At 41.7% G+C, this 20387-nt stretch overlaps 1 protein-coding gene and 1 non-coding gene across 2 annotated transcripts in view; one reads left to right on the top strand and one right to left on the bottom strand.

Moving 5' to 3' along the window:
* The window catches only part of St6gal1 (ST6 beta-galactoside alpha-2,6-sialyltransferase 1), a 143775-nt gene that overhangs the window by 28704 nt on the left and 94684 nt on the right, over positions 1-20387 (top strand). The window contains exon 2 of the mRNA XM_046462542.2: positions 7730-7870. The gene's annotated coding sequence lies outside the window, so the exon portion shown is untranslated. The remainder of the gene's footprint in view (positions 1-7729; positions 7871-20387) is intronic.
* LOC124105491 (U6 spliceosomal RNA) lies at positions 3035-3141 on the bottom strand. Its single transcript, XR_006855746.1, has one exon. It is a non-coding gene; the product is annotated as a U6 spliceosomal RNA (small nuclear RNA).

Below are 20387 nucleotides of genomic sequence, written 5' to 3'. Positions count from 1 at the left end.
CCATTTAGCGGCAAATGACATAATTTCATTCTTCTTTAAGGCTGAGTAAAACATTTTCTTCATACATTCATCTGTTGAAGGGCACCTAGGCTGATTCCATAGTTAGCTATTGTGAGTTTAGCTGCTGTAAACATTGATGTGGCTAATTTAAGAGCCTGCTGATTTTAAGTCCTTTGGGTATAAACCGAGGAGTGGGTTAGCTGGGTCAGATTATGGTTCCATTTTAAGTTTTCTGAAGAATCTCCACACTGCTTTCCATAATGGTTGTACCAATTTGTAGTCCCACCAACAATGTATGACTATACCATTTGTTGAATAGGCTATCTTTTTCCCCCCATATCCTTGCTAACAATTTATTGTTGCTTGTATTCTTTTTTTTTTTCTTTTTCTTTTTGGGTACTGGGGACTGAACTCAGGAGCACTTGACCACTGAGCCACATCCCCAGCCCTTTTTTTGTATTTTATTTAGAGACAGGGTCTCACTGAGTTGCTTAGTGCCTCGCCATTGCTGAGACTGGCTTTGAACTTGTGATTCTCCTGCCTCAGTCACTGGGATTACAGGCATATGGCACCAGCCTGGCTTGTTGCTTGTATTCTTGATAACTGCCATTCTGACTGGAGTGAGATGAAATCCTAGAGTAGTTTTAATTTGCATTTCCCTAATTGCTAGAGAAGTTGAACATTTTTTCATATATTTGTTGATTGATTATATTTCTTCAGTGAAGTGTCTGTTCAGTTCCTTAGCTCATTTATTGATTGGGTTCTTTATTTTTTTGGTGTCAAGTGTTTGAGTTCTTTATATATCTTGGATATTAATGCTCTATCTGAGTTATATGTGATAAAGATTTTCTCCCATTCTGTAGGCTCTCTCTTCACATTATTGATTGCTTCCTTTGCCAGGAAGAAGCTTTTTAGTTTGAACCCATTGCATTTATTGATTCTTGATTTTACTTCTTGTGCTTTAGGAGTCTTGTTGAGGAAGTCAGATCCTAAGCCAACATGGGCCTACTTTTTCTTCTAGTAGGTAGAGGGTTTCTGGTCTGGTGCCTACATCTTTGATCCACTTTGAGTTGAGTTTTATGCAGGGTGAGAGATAGGAGTCTAATTCCGTTTTGTTACATGTAGATTTCCAGTTTTCCCAGCACCATTTGTTGAGTAGGCTGTCTTTTCTCCAGTGAATATTTTTGGCATCATTGTCTGATATGAGATAACCATACTTATATGGGTTTGTCTCTGTGTCTTTTATTCTGTACCATTGATCTATGTGTCTGTTTTGGTGCCAATACTATGCTGTTTTTGTTACCATGGCTCTGTAGTACACTTTAAGGTCTGTTATTGTGATGCTTCCTGCTTCTCTATTCTTGCTAAGGATTGCTTTGGCTATTCTGCATTTCTTATTTTTCCAAATGAATTTCATGATTGCTTTTTCTAGTTCTGTGAAGAATGTCATTGGTATTTTAATAGGAATTGCATTAAATCTATATAACACTTTTGGCAGTATAACCATTTTGACAATATTAGTTCTGCCTATCCAGCAGCACGGGAGATCTTTCCATCTTTTAAGATCTTCTTCAGTTTCTTTCTTTAGAGTTCTGTAGTTTTCATTGTAGAAGTCTTTCACTTCTTTTGTTAGATTGATTCCCAAGATTTTTTTTTTTTTTGAGGTTATTATGAATGGGGTAGTTTCCCTAATTTCTCTTTCAGGGGATTCAACACTGATGTATAAGAATATGTTTGATTTATGGGTATTGATTTTATATTCTGCTACTTTGCTGAATTCATTTATTAGTTTCAGAAGATTTTTGGTGGAATTTTTTGTATCTTCTAAATATAACATTATGTCATTGGCAAATAGTGATAGTTTAAATTCTTTCTTTTCTATTTGTATCTCTTTAATTTCTTTCTTGTGTCTAATTGCACTGGCTAGAGTTTCAACTATGTTGAATAGAAGTGGTGAAAGAGGGCATCCTTGCCTTGTTCCAGTTTTTAGAGGGAATGCTTTCAAGTTTTCTGTTTAGACTGATGTTGGCTTTAGGTTTAGTATATATAGCTTTTACAGCATTAAGGTATATTCTTACTGTCCCTAGTTTTTCTAGTGTTTTGGAACATGAAGGAAGGCTGTATTTTGTCAAATGCTTTTTCTGCATCTATTGAGATGATCATATGATTCTTGTCTTTAAGTCTATTGATGTGATGAATTATGTTTATTGATTTCCATGTGTTGAACCAACCTTGCATCCCTGGGAGTTAACCCCGTTTGATCGCGGTATACTCTCTTTTAAATATATTTTTGTATGTGATTTGCCAGAATTTTATTGAATTTTTTTTTGCATCTAGGTTCATCAGGGATATTGGTCTGAATTTTTCTTTCTTTGATATGTTTTTGTCTGGTTTTGGTGTCATTCTGCTAGTCTCATAGAATGAGTTTGGAAGGGTTCCCTCCTTTTCTATTTCATGGGATAATTTGAAGAATTTTGGTGTTGTCATTGAAGGTCTTGCAATATTTGGCTGAGAATCCATCTGGTCCTGGGCTTTTCTGGATTGGTAGGCTTTTGAAGGAGTCTTCTATTTCATTGCTTGAGATTGACCTGTTTAAATTGTGTATGTCCTCCTGATTCAGTTTGGGTAGATCATATGTCTCTAGAAATTTGTTGATATCTTTGAGATTTTCTATTTTATTGGAGTATAAATTTTCAAAATAGTTTCTAATTGTCTTCTGTATTCAGCAGTGTCTATCGAGATATTTCAGTTTTCATCACAAATTTTAGTAATTTAAATTTTCTCTCCTCATCATTAGTATGGCTAAGAGTTTATCAATTTTAATTTTTCAAAGAACCAACTTTTTGTTTTGTCAATGTTTTTGAGTTTTTATTATTAAAAGGAGCTTCATTTTTTAAACTTAGCTTTCTGACTCTGTGCTTGTGCCTTCAACACTTTCACAATGATTTTCTGTTCCTCAATAAGGAAAGCACACTCGATCCTGTCATGGACACATTTAGCACACATGGAACATCCATAGGCCATGCTGACATGTAAAAATATGGAACACTTCACAAATTTGTGTGTCATCTTTGTGCAGGGGCCATGCTGATCTTTTCTGTATTGTTCCAATTTTAGTATATGTGCTGCCAAAGTGAGCACTGTCAATTTTTTAAATTGTTTCTTTTGTTTCAGTTTCATTGATTTCATTTCTGAATTATTTATTTCCTGTCTTCTACTGCTTTCAGTGTTGATTTGTTCCTCTTTTTTCTAGAGCTTTGAGAAGTAATGTTAGGTCATTCATTGGCTTACTATTCTTTCAATCAGTGAACTCAATGCAATGAACTTTCCTCTTAGCATTGCCTTCATAATGTCCCTGAGATTTTGATATGCTATACTGGTGTTCTCATTTACCTCTAAGTATTTTTAAATTTCATCCCTGATTTCTCCTACTATCCATTTGTCATTCAGTAGCATATTATTTAGTCTTCAGGTGTTAAAGTAGCTCCTATTTTTTATTTTATCATTGATTTCTAATTTCATTCCATTATGATCTGATAGAATACAGGGTATTATCTCTATTTTTTTGGTATTTGCTAAGATTTTCTTTGTGGCATAAGATATGGCCTATTTTAGAGAAGGATCCGTGTGCGGCTAAGAAGAAAGTGTATTCACTTGTTGATGGATGAAATATTCTATGTATGTCTGGTAAGTCTAAATTATTGATTATATTATTTAGTTCTATAGTTTCTTTGTTTAGTTTTTGTTTGGAAGATCTTACTACTGAATAGATAGGTGTGTTAAAGTCAACCAGTATTACTGTGTTATGGTCTATTCGATTGAGAAGGGTTTGTTTGAGGCAGATAGATGCTTCATTGTTTGGGGTATAAATACTTAACGATTGTTATGTCTTGCTGACATATAATTCCTTTAAGCAGTATGAAATGTCCTTCTTTGTCTCTTATGATTAACTTTGGCTTGAAGTCTACTTTATCTGATATCACGGTGGAAACCCCTGCTTGTTTACGTGATCCATATGAGTGATGTGTTTTTCCCATCCTTTCACCTCCAGTCTGTGGGCGTCTTTGCCTATAGGTGAGTCTCTTGGAGAAAGCATGTTGTTGGGTCTTGTTTTTAAATCCAATCTGCCAGTCTATGTCTTTTGATTGATGAGTCTGGGCCATTAACATTTAAAGTTATTATTGAGAAATGATTTGTATTCCCAATCACTTTGGTTTATTTCTGTTTTTTAATTTGACATAGTTTCTCCTTTGATTGAATATTCCTTTAGTGTAGTTCCTCTCTTTGCTATTTTTCACTGTTTTCCCCCATTTCATCCTCATGTAATATTTTGTTGAGAATGTTCTGTAGTGCAGGCTTTTTAGTTATGAATGCTTTTAACTTTTATTTATCGTGGAAGGTTTTTATTTCATCTTCAAATCTGAAGCTTAATTTTGCTGGGTATAAAATTCTTGGTTTGCATCCATTTTCTTTCAGAGTTTGATATATATTATTCTAGGACCTCCTAACTTTGAGGGTTAGCTGAGATCTGAATAGGTTTCCCCTATATGTAATTTTATTTTTTTTCTCTCTCAGCATTTACAATTCTATCCTTTTTCTGTATGAAAGTTATTTTCATTAGAATATATCTTGGTGTGGGTCTGCTTAATTTTGTACATTTGGGGTCCTGTAAGACTAAGACTCTTGTATTTGAATTTTTATTTTATTCTTTAGGTTTGGGAAAATTTCTGATATTATGTCATTGAAAATATTGTGCATTTCTTTTGGTTTGTATCTCTGCACATTCATCTAGCCCAATAAATCTTAAATTTGGTCTTTTCATGTTATCCCATAATTATTGGAAGTTCTGTTTATGGTTTTTTACAATTTTCTCTGCATGGCCAACTTTATTTTCAAGATCATATATTTTTATCTTCATTGCCTGAGGTTCTGTCTTCCAAGTGGTCTAATCTGTGGGTGATACTTTCCATTGAATTTTTAATTTGATTTATTGATTCCTTCATTTTGTGTATTTGTGCTTGATTTCTTTTAGGAATCTCTATCTCTTTATTGAAGTGATCTTTTACCTCCTGAAGTTTACCTCTGATTTCACTCCTTACATTGTCCTTTACTTCAGGGATCAGTTTAACTATGTAAATTCTGCGTTCCTTCTCTCACATTTCTTCTACTGTGTTGTCAGTAGATTCTATTGTTGGAGCATCTAGATTTGTTTGGGATGCTTTGTTCCCTTGTTTTTTCATGTTGTTTGTGTGTCTTCCCATTTAGTGGTATGGATCTGAGGCAGTACAGTTTCTACCCTGTGGACTTCATAGTGTCCCTGAAGAACCTCACCTTTAAGGGGGAGAGCAATATTAACAGCACCCAATGCAAACTTATATAGCCTTAATCCAACTAGCTCCTGTAAAGACATCTACAGTTTTGCTCATAATAAACAGACACATGTGTTCAATTATTGTCTACAACATAAACAGTAAGTCTACTGAAAGGCTTTACAGTTTCAAATGGTGTACAAAGACAGAACATATGTGGTGTAGGATGTGATGTTTATGAGGGAGGAGAAGAGAAGGTAGAAGTAAAAATTTATGGTAGGAGTGAAGGAGGAATCAATAGAGGTTGGCTGTTAGCAGGAGAAAAGAGAAATAATTCAGGGAAATAGATAAGCGAGAGGGAAAATATATACAAAGTAAAAAAAAAAAGGTAACAATATAAGAATACACAACAAAACTGTAATATACTATTCAAACATCCCAGTCCTCAATAAACTGATGCATACATATTTCTTGGTTTCAAAATGGTAGATACGTGAGAAAGAGGGGGAAAATATCTTGATGGAAAATTGAACAATCGTTTCTGTTGGCTTTCAAAAGTTTCACAGCTTCCCTTCTCTGCGGATAGGTGGGGTTGTCTGGAGTTTGATGACAAGGCCAGTCCAGTGGGTGCTGGACTGGCTGGTTGGATGAACTTGTACCTTCTTCCAAACTTTCGACCTGTTGTAGCCAGCCCAGTCTGTCTCTATACACTCAAGGATTCTCTGAGCTGGGGAGAACCTGGCTCTCTTCAGCCTCTCCAATGTGTGCTCCTCCAGGGTGAAATGCCCCCAGTCTCCAGCCTTCCACAGGATTGCCAGACCCAGACTGGCCCATGCAGACCCAGCCACAAACTGAGGTATATGGGCTTTGGATTCCCCAGTCTCTGTTACACTGCTGTCCCAAGATTTCAATGATGATCCAACTTGCAATCAGAGAGGCCACCAGGGATGTACTCACAGAAAGAAGCACATGTGAAAAAGCAGCAAGATGGCAGCCAGTAGCACACCCTGCAGAAAGACCCAGATGCAGCCAAACCCACAGGCACCCCAACACTGGACCTCCAGATCCTGGCCAGTGTCCCAGACAGAGGCAGCTGAGCCCCAAGTTGGCAGCAGTGGCAAACCTGCAGGCACCGTGGCCTTGGACCCCCAGGCCATGGCTGGTGTCCCAAGATGGAGGCAGCTACATGCAACCAAACCTGTAGGCATCCTGACAGTGGACCTCCAGGCCCTGGTCAGGTGGCTGCATTCTAAAGACATTTTAATTGAAATCATTTAAATGTTTCTTTAAATTCTTGAAAGCAACTGACATTTAATTTTATGATGATATTTAACAAGTTTTAAAACATACTTGTCTCAGTCCATCTGTCCTGCTATAACAAAATGCCATAACCTGGGGAGATATTTACCATCCTTAGCACCAAAACAAAACCAAAAAAAACCCAAATTGATTTCTCACAATTCTGGAGGCTGTGAGGTTCAAGATCAAATCACCAGCAGATCTGATGTCCAGGTAGAGGGACTGGTCCATTGAAAGCATCTTTTCACATGTTCTCACGTGGTGGAAGAGGTGAGGGGGTGACTGGGGACTCTTTTATGGTGACAGCAGTGCTATTTATTAGGGATCTATGATTATGACTTTAGGACTTCCCTGTAGTTATCTTGGGTGTTGAGAATGGGTAACTTTTCCCCTTCTTTTCACTTAATTATATTCTCCAAAATGTATAAATGAAACTAATTTATTTGGCACAAGAAAAAACAACAAGTACTTTAAAAACAAATGCTATCTATTCAGGTAGCTAATAATAATCTATGGACTGAAAATTTCGACTCAGTTGAAAATGCTTCAGAAATGAATTAGAAATTGCATTCACATTTGCAATAAGATAGACAAAATACTAGAGGTGGATGGAAGTCTGTGAGCAAACTATTTGATGCATCTCTTGATTGAAACCCACAAATCTGCAATGGTTAACCTAAATACAAGACTTGGGCTGGATCTGTAGTTTTCTTCCCACTAGTGGTAGTATCAGGATTCAGTGCCCGGAGTCGAGTCTGCTTTGCTTAATTTGCAACTCACAATGAAATCACAGAAGGGATGGCTGTGGGTGAAGAGATGGCTAGTTTGGGTCTTGGTAAGGAGACTGGCTTCTTCGGGTGAGGGATGTGGTTCTGTAAGGTGCTCTGAAGTGACCAGAATGCCCAGGGCTAGAGGAATTAGGGTGAGAGGAGCAAGGGTACTCTCTGTCTTGTCATATATTATATTATTTATCTTATTATATTATATATCTTGTCATATATTATATATATCATATATAATATAATATGTATTGTCATAATATATGACAATATATGTCATATATTGACATATATGCTTCTGGTACTCAGCCTGCAACTTTGCTCTGTTTTTGTCCCCTGCAGGCACGGGTAGAGCCAGTTGTGCAGAGCTCTGCAGCGAGCAGCCCAGAAAGAAGCAATGGGTACCATGGAACCCAGCTGAAATGAACTGCTCCTTTGAGTCTGTCCCAAGCCTTGGTGCCAAGTTTTCATCCTAGTGCTGAGGTAAGAACCCTTGAATCCTTGCTTGGGGAAAGAGACAGCAGAATGCCTCTTTGCAGAAGGGGAGAAGGAAATGCCCTCTTCTAAGGCTCATAAACAAGGAGCAGTTGCTTGTGGTTCAAACCATGTGCTTCCACCTGAGCTCATCTGGGAGGCAAGGTTATTTGAAGGCAGAATGACATCTAGATAAGGAGTTGTATTTTCTTGGTTGCTGATGAAATTTGAACTCCAAAGAGAATTAATTTATCTTCCAGGTAAGACTGCACCAGATTCAGGTGCATGCTTAGGTGCACCTGTCCTTCCCTGCAAGGGAAGTAAGCTCTTAGGAAACACACACACACACACACACACACACACACACACACACACACCAGCCTGAGGGAGACAGAGTGACATAAATTATGCATTTCATTCCAGTAAATCTATAAAAAAATTAACTATTAACCTGGATATGTTCTGAGTATAAAAGTAAAATGTGGACATTTGGAAAAATATTAATGTGGAAGAAAATAAACATGTAAAATTCTACTGGTGTTACCAGACCTTCAGGTCATTTTCTATTAAGATTACTCTTAAGTTTGCACAAGATGCTGCTTCCTTCTGCAGGGAGATAGAAAGATGCGGCAGAAAGAACACTGAATGAGGAGCCTGAATGAGGAGCCAGACCTTGCCTCCAGTCTGGAATCTTTCCAGAGCTGATTTTTTTAAGTATCCAGGAATTTTACAAGCTGGTTGTTAACAATTGTTAGAAAAAATGTTGGTGGTTTGAAATTGGCCATGGTGGGAAAATGTATGCCACAAAAGTTAGCAAATTTTACAATTTTTTTTTACTATATTTTCACTTCTTTTTTTTAAATTAATTTTTAAATTTATATATGACATCAGAATGCATTACAATTCTTATTACACACATAGAGCACAATTTTTCATATCTCTGGTTGTATGCAAAGTATATTCACACCAATTCGTGTCTTCATACACGTACTTTGGATAATAATGTCTATCACATTCCACCATCATTTCTAAACCCATGCCCCCTCCCTTCCCCTCCCACCCCTCTGACCTATCTAGAGTTCCTCTATTCCTCCCACGTTCCCCCTCCCTACCCCACTATGAATCAGCTTCCTTATATTAGAGAAAACATTCAGCATTTGGTTTTTGGGGATTGGCTGACTTCACTTAGCATTATCTTCTTCAACACCATCCATTTACCTGCAAATGCCATGATTTTATTCTCTTTTATTGCTGAATAATATTCCATTGTGTATATGTGCCACATTTTTTTTTTTATCCATTCATCTACTGAAGGGCATCTAGGTTGGCTCTACAGTTTAGCTATTGTGAACTGTGCTGCTATAAACATTGGTGTGGCTGTGTCCCTGTAGTATGCTGTTTTTGAGTCCTTTGGGCAAACGGGGCTTTTTGTTTTGGAAATTTGGATTGCAACAGTTCCTCACTGGTTCCAGTGGCTACTCTACCATCATGCAAGTTACTCCATCTGTGTGTCCCCCCTCCCCCCCACTTTTTTTTTTCTCATTTGTGCACAGCAGGTGTTCAATAAACATTAGCTGCATGGATCAATGGGAGTGATATTTCTGTCCTTCTTATCTCCTAAGATACCTTGTTATCTCCATAAGAAAATGAAAATGAATGTCTTGCATGCATGCCATGAGGCTCTCTGCCCATGTGGGGAGGGGCACAGTGAATTGGGAAACCTTAGGGCTATTGATGGAGAGAAGTTGGCTGTGTTTCCTCCTGTGACTCTCACTTCTGGGGGTTCTGTGAATTACTGACATCCTTTCATAAAAGGCAGATCAAACCTCCATTTATTAACTAACATCTGGGGCACATTTCCTTCCTGAAAAAAGTCAAGAAGCCAGTCAGAGAAGTGTGAATAGGAAGCCTCAGGATACAGAATGTGAGAGCCAGGAAGAAAATCAGCTTTTGACTCATAATCTCTACTGGGGGAGGGTGTGATGGGGACTTCCTGCCAAATGTGAAATTTCAACAAAAGCCTCTTTCTTCAAGGTCCTGCTGTGGCAGCCGATTAGAGTTTATTAAATTAGCATAATAGAGTCTCAGCCTCTTTCCTCCCTCCTGCATGTGTCCTGAAGGAGGGGACAGAGGAAAGGGTGAGACATCAATTAAGCACCAGTTTGTCTTCCTGAATTGTAGGTTCAGAATATTTAAAAGGTGAAAAGCACTGTAGCTGTGGCCATGTGGCCCCACACCTTCATTTTCAGAAACCACGTCACAAAAAAGCTGTTGGTGGTCCCGGCCTGAGCCCAGGCTGGGGGTGGGGCACTGCTCTGAGGCTACTGACCACACTACTGAGCCTTTGCTTATACCTGGCAAGGGCTGGGTCTCCAGGTGCCAACCCTGCCTCTACCCTCTCCAGGCCTTCTCTCGTATCTGCTGCCACAGCCCCAGTGCACTGTGTGAGGTACTCTCTGGTAGGATTAAGAGTGGAACCCGTTAAAAAGATCTTACATTTATGAGGAAGAGAAGGGAAAGGTATCTTTTGAACTCATGGTGGTTCCAGGCACTGTGTCCTGTGCTCTGTCTACCTTATCTCTTTAAATTTTACAACAGTACTTATCCCCAGCCTTTATCCTCTCTCCTGCATGTGTCCTAAAGGAGGGGATGGAGCATCCATCCCCATGTCTCAGATGTAGAAATTGAGTCTCGGGGTGGTAGGTAAAGAGACTTGCCCAAGATATCACAGCCCATAAGCAACAGAGATATAAAATTAAGCTTGTTTCTGACCTCCTCAGCTTCTCAGAACTAGTGAGTGCTTTTCACAGCAAATAGAGGCCCACACAGGATTTCCAAGTTCTAAACCCAGTTCCAAAAGGCAGAGTCTCTCCCCTCAGGGAGCATTGGTCCATCTCTCTACAGCCAGGTGAACAGCTGCAGTCCAAAGTGCTTGAAGCTTTGAAAAATGCTGCACTGTTCCTTATAATCCCAAGGGCTCAAGATAACACCAGAGCTGAGAGCATCCACAGAGCCCTACGGCCCAGTCCACTTGTTCTTCTGATGCCCTAGGAGGGGCATGATGCCCGTGATCCCCCAGCTCTCCCAGCCAGTTAGCGACAGGGGCTTCTCAGACTCAGGACTCTCAGAACAGTTTCCAGGAAACACACCGAGATGAGCATGTTTGGCTTTTCCTCCACGGCTGGGGAAGAGAGTACTCCTTTGGCAAGATGGATTTATTTCAGTTCCATAGATATTTACTGAGTGCCTGCTGTGTGTCCAGCTGAATATTTCAGCCTATTTGGGCAAGAAATTTTGGCCCACATTTGGGCAACTGATCTGACAAGGGGCAAGGAGAGGAGGTTCCCTGCATCAAGACTGCACAGGACATGGCTTCTCCTTCCCCTTCCTCCTGCAACCACACACTTCCCGATTGTCTTTCAATAACTCTAAAGGGCAAATTCTGTCTTATGTTGTTGTGAATTACTGACGCCTTTTCATAAAGGTGGATAAAAGCCCTTCATTTACTGACCAATATCTGGGGCACATTTCTTTCCTGGAAGATTCCAAGAAGTTGGTCAGAGATGTGTGAAAAGGATCCTCAGTGATATTGGACTTTTAGTGCTCAACCTGTGAACTGGAAAATAGTAGAACATGGGCGAGGGTTTTGGAAGATCCTCACGGAGGGCAGGACTGAGGGAAAGAGCCATCTGGGAAGCTCTTCTCAGTGCAGGTGCATGTTCTGCCCTGGAGCGGGGCCTAATGGGGTTGCTAAGTGCAGGTTCATGGATAATCGAGAATCCTTTTCATCAGTGGCATCTGATCAACTTCAGAAAATGGAGAAGCTCAATTCTGCAGAGGATGGAGTTAGGGCTGAGAGAGTTCCTTGGAAGGCTGGCTGGTTAGCCTTCCCCTCCTTTCTGTGAGAAGTGGAGATCCAGAAAGCTGAAGGGCTTTGTTTATCACACAAGTGGAACTGGATGGAGTCTGTTCCCTTGAGTGGTCAGGATCCGGCCTCACACCAAACCACTCTGGCTTCTAGGGAAGGCTGCCCTGGGAGCAAGCCCAGCCCACATCCTGCCTTAGTCTGTCTGTTCCAGAAGACTTGACTGTGGGGGGCATTTGCGGCAATGACAACCTGGGATGGGGAAGGTGTCATCTCAGTGACGCAGAGATGGGCAGCCTCAACCCCATCACCTTCCTTCTTTCACATCCTCCTTAGGCCAGAGAACTATGGCTTGTGACTACAGGCTGGGGATTTGGCACTGTAGAGAGGCTATTCGAATATAGGGTAAAGTGCCCAGTTTTGAAGATGTTTAACCCAGATTTGAGCCTGACCAGGACCACCCAGGCTTTCTGACCTGATTCCTCATCTGTAAAATGGGCTGAATTCATAATAATTTCTATAAAGTTTTTCCCCACAAAGCAGATGCCTATTAAATGGTACCCATTATTATTTTTCATGCATCTTTACTGAAGTTTAATGACAAATCAAAACCTTCACATATTTAAATTGCACAACAAGTTTTGACATATATATATATATACACACACTCAGATTATTCCCATAATCATGTTGATGAACATAACCACTACCCCACCCCCAGTGTCCACCCTCAGGTATCCCTCCCTTCTGCCCCTTTCTATTACCTTCCTCTTTCCCCTAATAGCCACTAATCTGCTTTCTATTACTATAGATTAGTTTACATTTTCTAGAACTTTATGGAAGTGGAATTATATAGCATGCACCCCTCTTTCACGCAGCATAATTATTTGATATCCATTTATGTTGTTGGATGTATCATTAGTTTGTTTCTTTGTTGCTAAATAGTATCTGATGGTAGGGATGTACTGCAATCTAGCCATTCATCTGTTGATAAATATTTGGGTGGTTTTCAGTTTGGGACTCTTAAAATCAAGCCACTAAGCATGTGTAAAAAAAAAAAATTGTGGAGACATGCATTCATTTCTCGTGAATGAAACACCTGGAAGTAGAGAATGGCTGTGTATTCTCTTAGTCTTTTGAGAAGCTGCCAGATGGTTTTCTGGAGCTGCTGTGCCATTTTACATTGCCACCTGTGGTGCATTAGAGTTCCAAGTGCTTTGCTTCCTTGCCAACATTTGGTATGGTGGGTCTTTAATTTTAGTGACTCTAATAGGTATATGGGGATTTCTCACTGTGGTTGTATTTGCGTTTCCCTGGAGACTGATGATGTTGAACACCTTTTCATGTGCTTATTTGCTATCTACATATCTCATTATGTGAAGTGTTCATTCAGATCTTTTGTCTTTTTTTTTCTTTAAATTAGGTTGATTGTCTTTTTATGATTGAATTGTAAGAGCTCCTTATGTATCCTACAAACAAGGCCTTTGTTGGATATATTTTGCAAGTATTTTCTGAAAATCCATGCCTTGGGCATAGCAGGAGATGGAAGTAAAGATACTCATAATTATAATCTAGTTGAATAAGTACTGTGCACAGAAATGATAGAAGGAGAGTACTCATTTTAAAGTGAGAAGTTTACTGGGGGAGAAGATATGGATCTTAAAATTAAAAGTTAGTGGGGGTGGGGTGGGTGGAAGGGCAACTTAGGTAAAAATTTGTAGGTGCAAATGCACAGATATAAGAAATGTCACGGTACCTGCAAAACTAAGAATAATTGATCTGGTTGGAACATTGGGATTTTGGAGCAGAAGGATATAATTCCAGCTCCCCTACTTCCTGAATGTGCACCTCTTTCTTTTTTTTTTTAATTAAAAGGTTTTTATTCTGAAACAATTTACGATTCCCAGAAAATTACAAAGGTAGCACAGAGAGGTAACATAGCCTTCATTTAGTTTCTTCCAGTGATTTCATCTTATATAATTGCAGTACGATATGAAAACCAGGAATCTGAAATGAGTGCAACGGGTGGACACAGTTTTGTGTCATTTTCTCTGAATAGATAAATGTAGCCACCAGTGTCATCAAGATACAGAGCTGTTGTGTTACCACAAAGGTCTCGCCTGTGCTTCTCTTTTTATCATCACAGTGGCTCCTCCCTTCATTTTAGTCTGGAGAATGCTGTCACTTGGAGACTGTTCTGTAAACAGAATTATATAATATGTTATCTTTTGAGTTGCTTGTTTGGCTCCCATCGTAATGCCCTGCAGGTCCACCAAGGTTATTGAGGGTGTTAGCGGTTTTTTTTTTTTTTTTTGGTGTTAGCTCTTTTTTATGGTTGAATACAGCTCCCTGGCAGGGACATACCCATTTAACTGTTCATCCATTGAAGGATATTTTGGCTGTTTCCTGATTTTGGCTATTACAAATAAAGCTGATATGAACATCTCTGTACAGGTTTTTGTGCAGGCATAAATCTGTTACTCTGGGATAAATGCTCAAGAGTGCAATTGCTGAGTTTTAGTTTTCCAAAAAACTGCCCCAATATTCTGTAGTGTGGCTATACCGTTTGCCATTCCCATGGCAATGGGATCCACTTCCTCCCTGTCCTTGCCAGCATTTGGTGGTTATCATTTTTGTTTTTTAACTTCAGCTGTTCTAAGAGTTGTGTAGTGATTGCTTATTGTGGTCCTAATTCATGTTTTCCTAGGGGCTGGCTGTGTGGCTGTCTTTCTGTCCCCCAGGTCTGGCTGCCTGAATCGAAACTCCCAACTGTATTTCTTGGGTGTTTGAAGCAAAGGATCTGTGCTGATCATCCTCTTCCACCCTTTCCAGAGCTGCCCCAGAGTCTGACTTTCTTACTCTTTGACCCAGGGGGCCAATTATGGGAGATCCTTCTTCATTGTTCTGGGTGACCCAGGAAAGATGTTTCCCAGAGCTGTGTATTTTTTCCAGGGAGGATTGGTTGTTCACAGTTGAGCAAACAACCTGTAACTGCTGACATTTTACTGTGCTCCCCACCCTATCCCTCCCTGGAGCTATTGTGCCAACATTTGTACTTACTGGCAGCTGAGATGAAGAAACACCACTGAAGTTGGCCCAGGAGGACCGTTTTCTCAGTATTTGGAGTTCTGACAGTGCCAAGGACAGCTGCCCTGGCCTCAGGCCCTCCCTGAATTCAGCATCTTCTACTCTTTCTGTTTGTAGATGGAGAGAAAGCTTCAAAGCACTGGAAAAAGAGTGATTACAGCTAATTATTACAGTGCACTGCTTATGTGCTGCATGCTAAGTGTTCAAACTATATTCATTCATTTAATTTCTACAACAATCCCAAGAGTTAGGCACTATCTAATCTTCATTTTATAATAGAGGAAACACAGGGACACAGAGCAGTCTGATGGCTAGGAAGCTGACATTGGAATGTAAGCAGTATGACAATCACGTCTGTTCCCATGATAGGCTATCCTGCCTGAATACTGCTGGTACTGGGGAGAACTTCATGTGGCCTAGAACTTGCTCTGTGAACCCGAAGGGCCTCAGGGTCTCCCCTAAGGAATACATTAGAGAACAGAATTTTTCATGAGTTTTTTTTTTTTTTTTTCTGGAGCAGGAGCAGTTTGGGATGTTGGAATAGAATACGGAGCAGGTGGGAAGCGAATGCATTTCTAGGGAGAATGGGCAGTTCCTTGGAGTTGTGTGCCGGGCATAGGGCACCCAGGTGTGAGTGGATCTGGGATTCTGAGTCCTCACAGTGATGACTGGTCTGTTTCCTGAGCCTATTGTACACTCACACGGTCTCACGTGTGATGTAGGAAGCTGCTGGAGGAGTATGGTGCATGGGCCCTTGACCCTGGGGACCGAACAAGGTTGCTCTAGCTTTCAGGTTCTCCACCACTGGCCTGTGCAGGGCTAACCTTGACAGTGCACTGGAGGTTCTCACCAATCCCATCCTACCAATGTGCATCAGGCATGGCTGGAAAAGAATGTGGGCTTTCTACCCGGACGGATCTGGGGTTTAGTTTCAGAGCTTTGGTGTCTGAACATGTGAGCAGGGCAATAATAGTATGGGGCTTATAAACTGTTATGAGGGCTAAGTGGAGTGGTGTAGTGAAGTGCCTTAGGGAGTGTTGGCTCACTTCCGGGGGCAATGCTGCATTGAATGAAAACTGGATGTGCATCCCTCACCCAAGTTCAGTCAGTAAGAATGTTCATTCACTCATTCAATGACAAATGAGCACCTGCTATGTGCTTCAGTGCTACGCACTGTGAACACATGAGCCATGGTCTTTTGCCTTACATAATATGTGGTCTAAAGGGAGACAAATATTAATTAAATAACATAATCAAATGTAAAAGCATGAATAGGAGGGGGTGGTCATCACGTAGGAAGCTTTGTAATGCTGTGTGAATGAACCTACCATCTTCCCCAGGAAGTGATTCTGACCTGGGGTTTGCTTCTTTGGCTTTGAACAGTTGATAAAGTCAATGTGAAACTCTCAGCTGGGGTCCCTTTACCTTAGGCCACATCCTGATTATAGACTGACCCAATGCCTGGCCACCCTGGGGCTCTCCCTTATCAACCCAAACTGCTCCACTCTTCACTCTCATCCAGCTTTTCCTAGCTGCTGCTGGACCCAGGGGGACTAGTGGGAGCCTGACCCTGACTCTGAGCCTCCACCTTGTGGATCTGTGGGTTTGTTTTTTTTTTTGGGGGGGGCACCAGGGATTGAACTCAGGGGCACTGGACCACTGAGCCACATCCCCAGCCCTTTTTTGTATTTTACTTAGAGACAGGGTCTCACTGAGTTGCTTAGCACCACAGTGTTGCTGAGGCTGGCTTTGAACTCGAGATCCTCCTGTCTCTGCCTCCCGAGCCACTGGGATTATAGGCATGTGCCACTATGCCTGGCTATCTGTGGGGCTTTTTGTTGTTTTTGAGTGTGCTCGTGACAGTCACTTTATCACTTAGCTGAATATAGATAGCCACCTTGATGGTTTGATCATCATATGGTCCCTTAAAACAACTTATTTGATGGCAAATTTATATTTTATGAAATTAATCTATATGAAGAGAACTTAGTGATTTTTTAAAACGTAAATTTATATACTGAATTGTGCAACTATTACCAGAGTGTTTGGAACATTGCCATTGTTAGTTGGGTTGTCTTTACATGCAAACTACAAGAGAATTATTTGTGTTTTTATGGGATTAGTTCTGTGCTTCCAGCAGAAGGATCTCATTAATCAATTAATCCAATTAGTATTTTTTGAACTTCTGCTGGAGCCTATAGCTGGGTGCAAAGGGAATAAATAACTGCCTGTGGACAGTGTTGAACATAGCTTACTGCATGAATGAAGTTCATAAGCTGCAGGGCAGGTATTTGTTTTCTACGCTGTGACTCGTACTGGAAGATATGTCAAGGGACTTGCTTTTGCAATAGCGGTGTGGCACTGAATTATTGGCCCAGCAGATAGAACAAAGTGCTCTCCAACCTCTGCAGACAGTGCTAGACTTTGGAAGGCCTAGATACAGGATCTTGGAAGGAAGGAGACAGGGTATGCGCTTGGCTATGCCTGGGTTTGACAGGTAAAATTGAGGTGAGGAAGGAAAGAGTATGAGCTTGTCATGGCAGTTGTCCTGGTGAGTTCAAGGGATACTAGAGGTGGCCTAGAGTTCAAGGGTATGGTCAAGTACGTTGGGTATTGCGGGGAGGCTGGACAGTGGGTGGGAGGACAGTTTCATATATTAGATGGAGGGATTTAGGTTTAGTGGGGTAAACCTAGAAGATGCTGTTTTAAGTCTGAGGAGGGGCTGGATCGTTTGGAGCTGGACTCCAGGAGATTCATTTTGCATGAGGAAAGAGATTAGAAGCTGGAGATGGGTCAGGAAGCTGTTGTGAGGGTCCTAATTTTAGGTGATGTGGATTGGACTTGGGTAGGAGCAGTAGAGAAAAAAGAGGAGTGGTGAGGGGAGTAAATCTTCTCTCTGCCCCCAGCCTCTTCTCCCGGAGGCCCTGCCTGCCCTTTCCATCTGCCTGTTGCATTTGAACCCATCCTTCCAAATCTGTGTGTCCACAGACAAACTCTGCAGCTTCCTGCAACATGGTGTCCCCCTGCCTTGCCGGATTCCCTCTTACATCCACTTTTCCTCTCCTAGTCCTTCTCCTGTTGCCCAGGAGGAAGGAGAGGGGACAGGAAGATGCAGAACACTGTCCCTACGAAAAGCAGTGCCTGGTAGACAGTGCACAGAGGTTTCCAGCAGAGGTGGCTGGTAGTTTCCATGCCGCAGAGTTGAGCAAGGCCAGGCCTGAAGGAGTGGAACATTCATGGTGGGGACCAGTGCAAATTAAGTGGGGTCCTGTGCCTGGACACCAGCTCTGTGAGTACCTCCTTGCCTTTTGTGCCCTGTTCACCTCCCTTGCCTCACTCTGGTCCTAGCACAGTTAAATCCAACCTGCCATCTTACCATAGAGAATTCTGAGGCCCCAAGAAATGCCTGATGGTCCAAGACCACATGGTGAGATATGACCTTCTAGGTCTTCCTGTGCTTTCCTTTGATTTATCATCTTCATTTGTTTGACATGTCCTTTCTTTTAATTTTTTTTGGTAGTTGTAGATGGGCAGACTATCTTTATTTTTATTTGTATGTGGTGCTAAGGATTGAACCCAGTGCATTGCAGATACTAGGCAAGCTCTCTGCCACTGTCCTACAACCTCAGCCCCTGATATCCCCTTTCTATTCCTGTCTCCGACTTCCCCAAGAATGGAAGGACAGTAGCTTGACAATGTCTGATCTGTCACTGAAGATCAAGGTCTAATTCTGAGAAATCCATTTGTTGAGTGGCTACTACTACCAAGCCAACTTGTTTCATTAAGTTTGTGAAAGAACCTTTCAAAATAAGTATCATTATCTCATTTTCCTGATGGGGAAACAGGCTTGGAGAGACCAAAGGGCTTGCTTAAAGGTACATAGTTACTAATGGTGCTGTGGGATCCAAAGCCTGTGTCCTTCCTGCAACACCAGACTTTGCTTCAGTCCAGCCATAGTTATGCCTCACTGCTGAGTTCTTAAGGGCTATAACAGTATGAGCAAAGGAGACACAAATTTTGCCACCCTTTTGTCCCCTGCTTGTGAAGGGAGACACACCTATTCTTTATAAGTGTGCTGTCCCAGGTGTCTCACATCAGCCTTCAGTGGTGATCGGTTATTGCCCACATGAAATCCATGACTCAGTTAATCGCCAGACCAACCGTCACAAGGACCTCTTCCTCTCTGCTCCTGAGTCTTTAAGCTGCCACTGGCAAACAGTTCATTCTGCAAGGAATGTGACCGTGCCTCCTTCCCCCACTGTGTCCCCATCATTTCTTCACACTATTACTATGACTGCCATTGCCTCCCCCAACCTCGCCCCTAGCAGAACTCTGATTCACTTCTACCATTTCGCCCTGGTCAAGGCGAGCTATTTTGGCTTCCTCTGCCCTGAGTCCCAGTGAGAATTTGGACTCAGTGTTTTCACTTGTCATTTTAGACTGTTTGCCAGAGTTTGCGGAAAAAGGCTTCTATTATTAATGCCCTTGCTGGGAACAGCTGCGCCCTGCCAGGTTGTCATGTGAGACCTTTGAAAGGCCAGAGCTACAAGGCCCACAGCTCTCTTGGTCCCACTGGGTCAGGTGGAAATGTGATCCCATAAACTGCAAATGGCCAAGGAGGCCGAAAGCGCACGGAAGGGATTGAGCAGAGTCTCCCGTAGACAAAGAGCCCTGGGAGCATGAGCGTCACTGGAGGTCCCAGCCCACCCTGGGCCATTATTTTTGAAGTCCTTTAGTCTGAAGTTTCCCGCCAACATAAAAATGAAAATATTGGCAATCACTTTAGTAGGAGAGAGCCCTCATTCCTTACAGTGGATGCTATCCCCACCACTTAAATAACTTAGATTTAACCCTCAAAGCAAGGCTTTGCCATGGGTAGAGCCCCTTGTCACTTCAGTGGGCAAGAAAACAGCCACAGAGAGGTGAAGTGAATCATCCAAGGTCATGAGTAAAGGAAGTAAAGGGCAGAGATGGAACTCGAACCCAAGTCTGTCTAGTTGAAAGCTCATGCTCCTTTCAGGATGTTGTGAGGCACTAGACATGATATAGTGGTTCTCAGTTTATCCCTGTAGTTGGTCCCAGCTCCTCTCCTCTCATCCTGTCTCTCTCCATGTCTTAATATTTTGGGGAGCCTGGTATTCCCATGGGGACTTAATCAGAGTTTAGTATTAGCTGGGCCAGGGTAATGGGGTGGACAGTGGGGTACCGGTCAGGAGTGAGGGAAGATGGGGTCTGGCACCTCACTCCCTGTCAACTGAAATGGCCCCTCTTCACCTCTTCATGCCCCATCAAAACTCCTGTTTCATTTTAGGCATTCACTATGAAGTTTAGAGAAAGCAGTGTAATGATGTTACCTGCTTACTTAGAAAACTTCTAGAGCCCCAGTTTCTTGCAGGATAAATTGGAGCTAGACACACTCATGCCTAGAGTAGGTGAAGCCATCTCCCATTCCACTGGCCCTCATATACTCACCCCACTTGCTGCTTCTCGCCATCCCTGAGCATAACAGGTCACTTTCACGGCTGATTCTTTGCCTGCTGTGCGCTCAGTGGGGATTCCTTGATCTACTAGGTG

Source organism: Marmota monax, unplaced genomic scaffold (genome assembly GCF_021218885.2).
Source record: "Marmota monax isolate L192 unplaced genomic scaffold, Marmota_monax_Labrador192_F-V1.1 WCK01_AAM20220418_F8-fsc00100, whole genome shotgun sequence".
In the NCBI taxonomy this organism is placed as follows: domain Eukaryota; kingdom Metazoa; phylum Chordata; class Mammalia; order Rodentia; family Sciuridae; genus Marmota; species Marmota monax.
The sequence above is the reverse complement of the archived record's forward strand: the minus strand, read 5'-3'. Positions and strand labels throughout refer to the sequence as shown.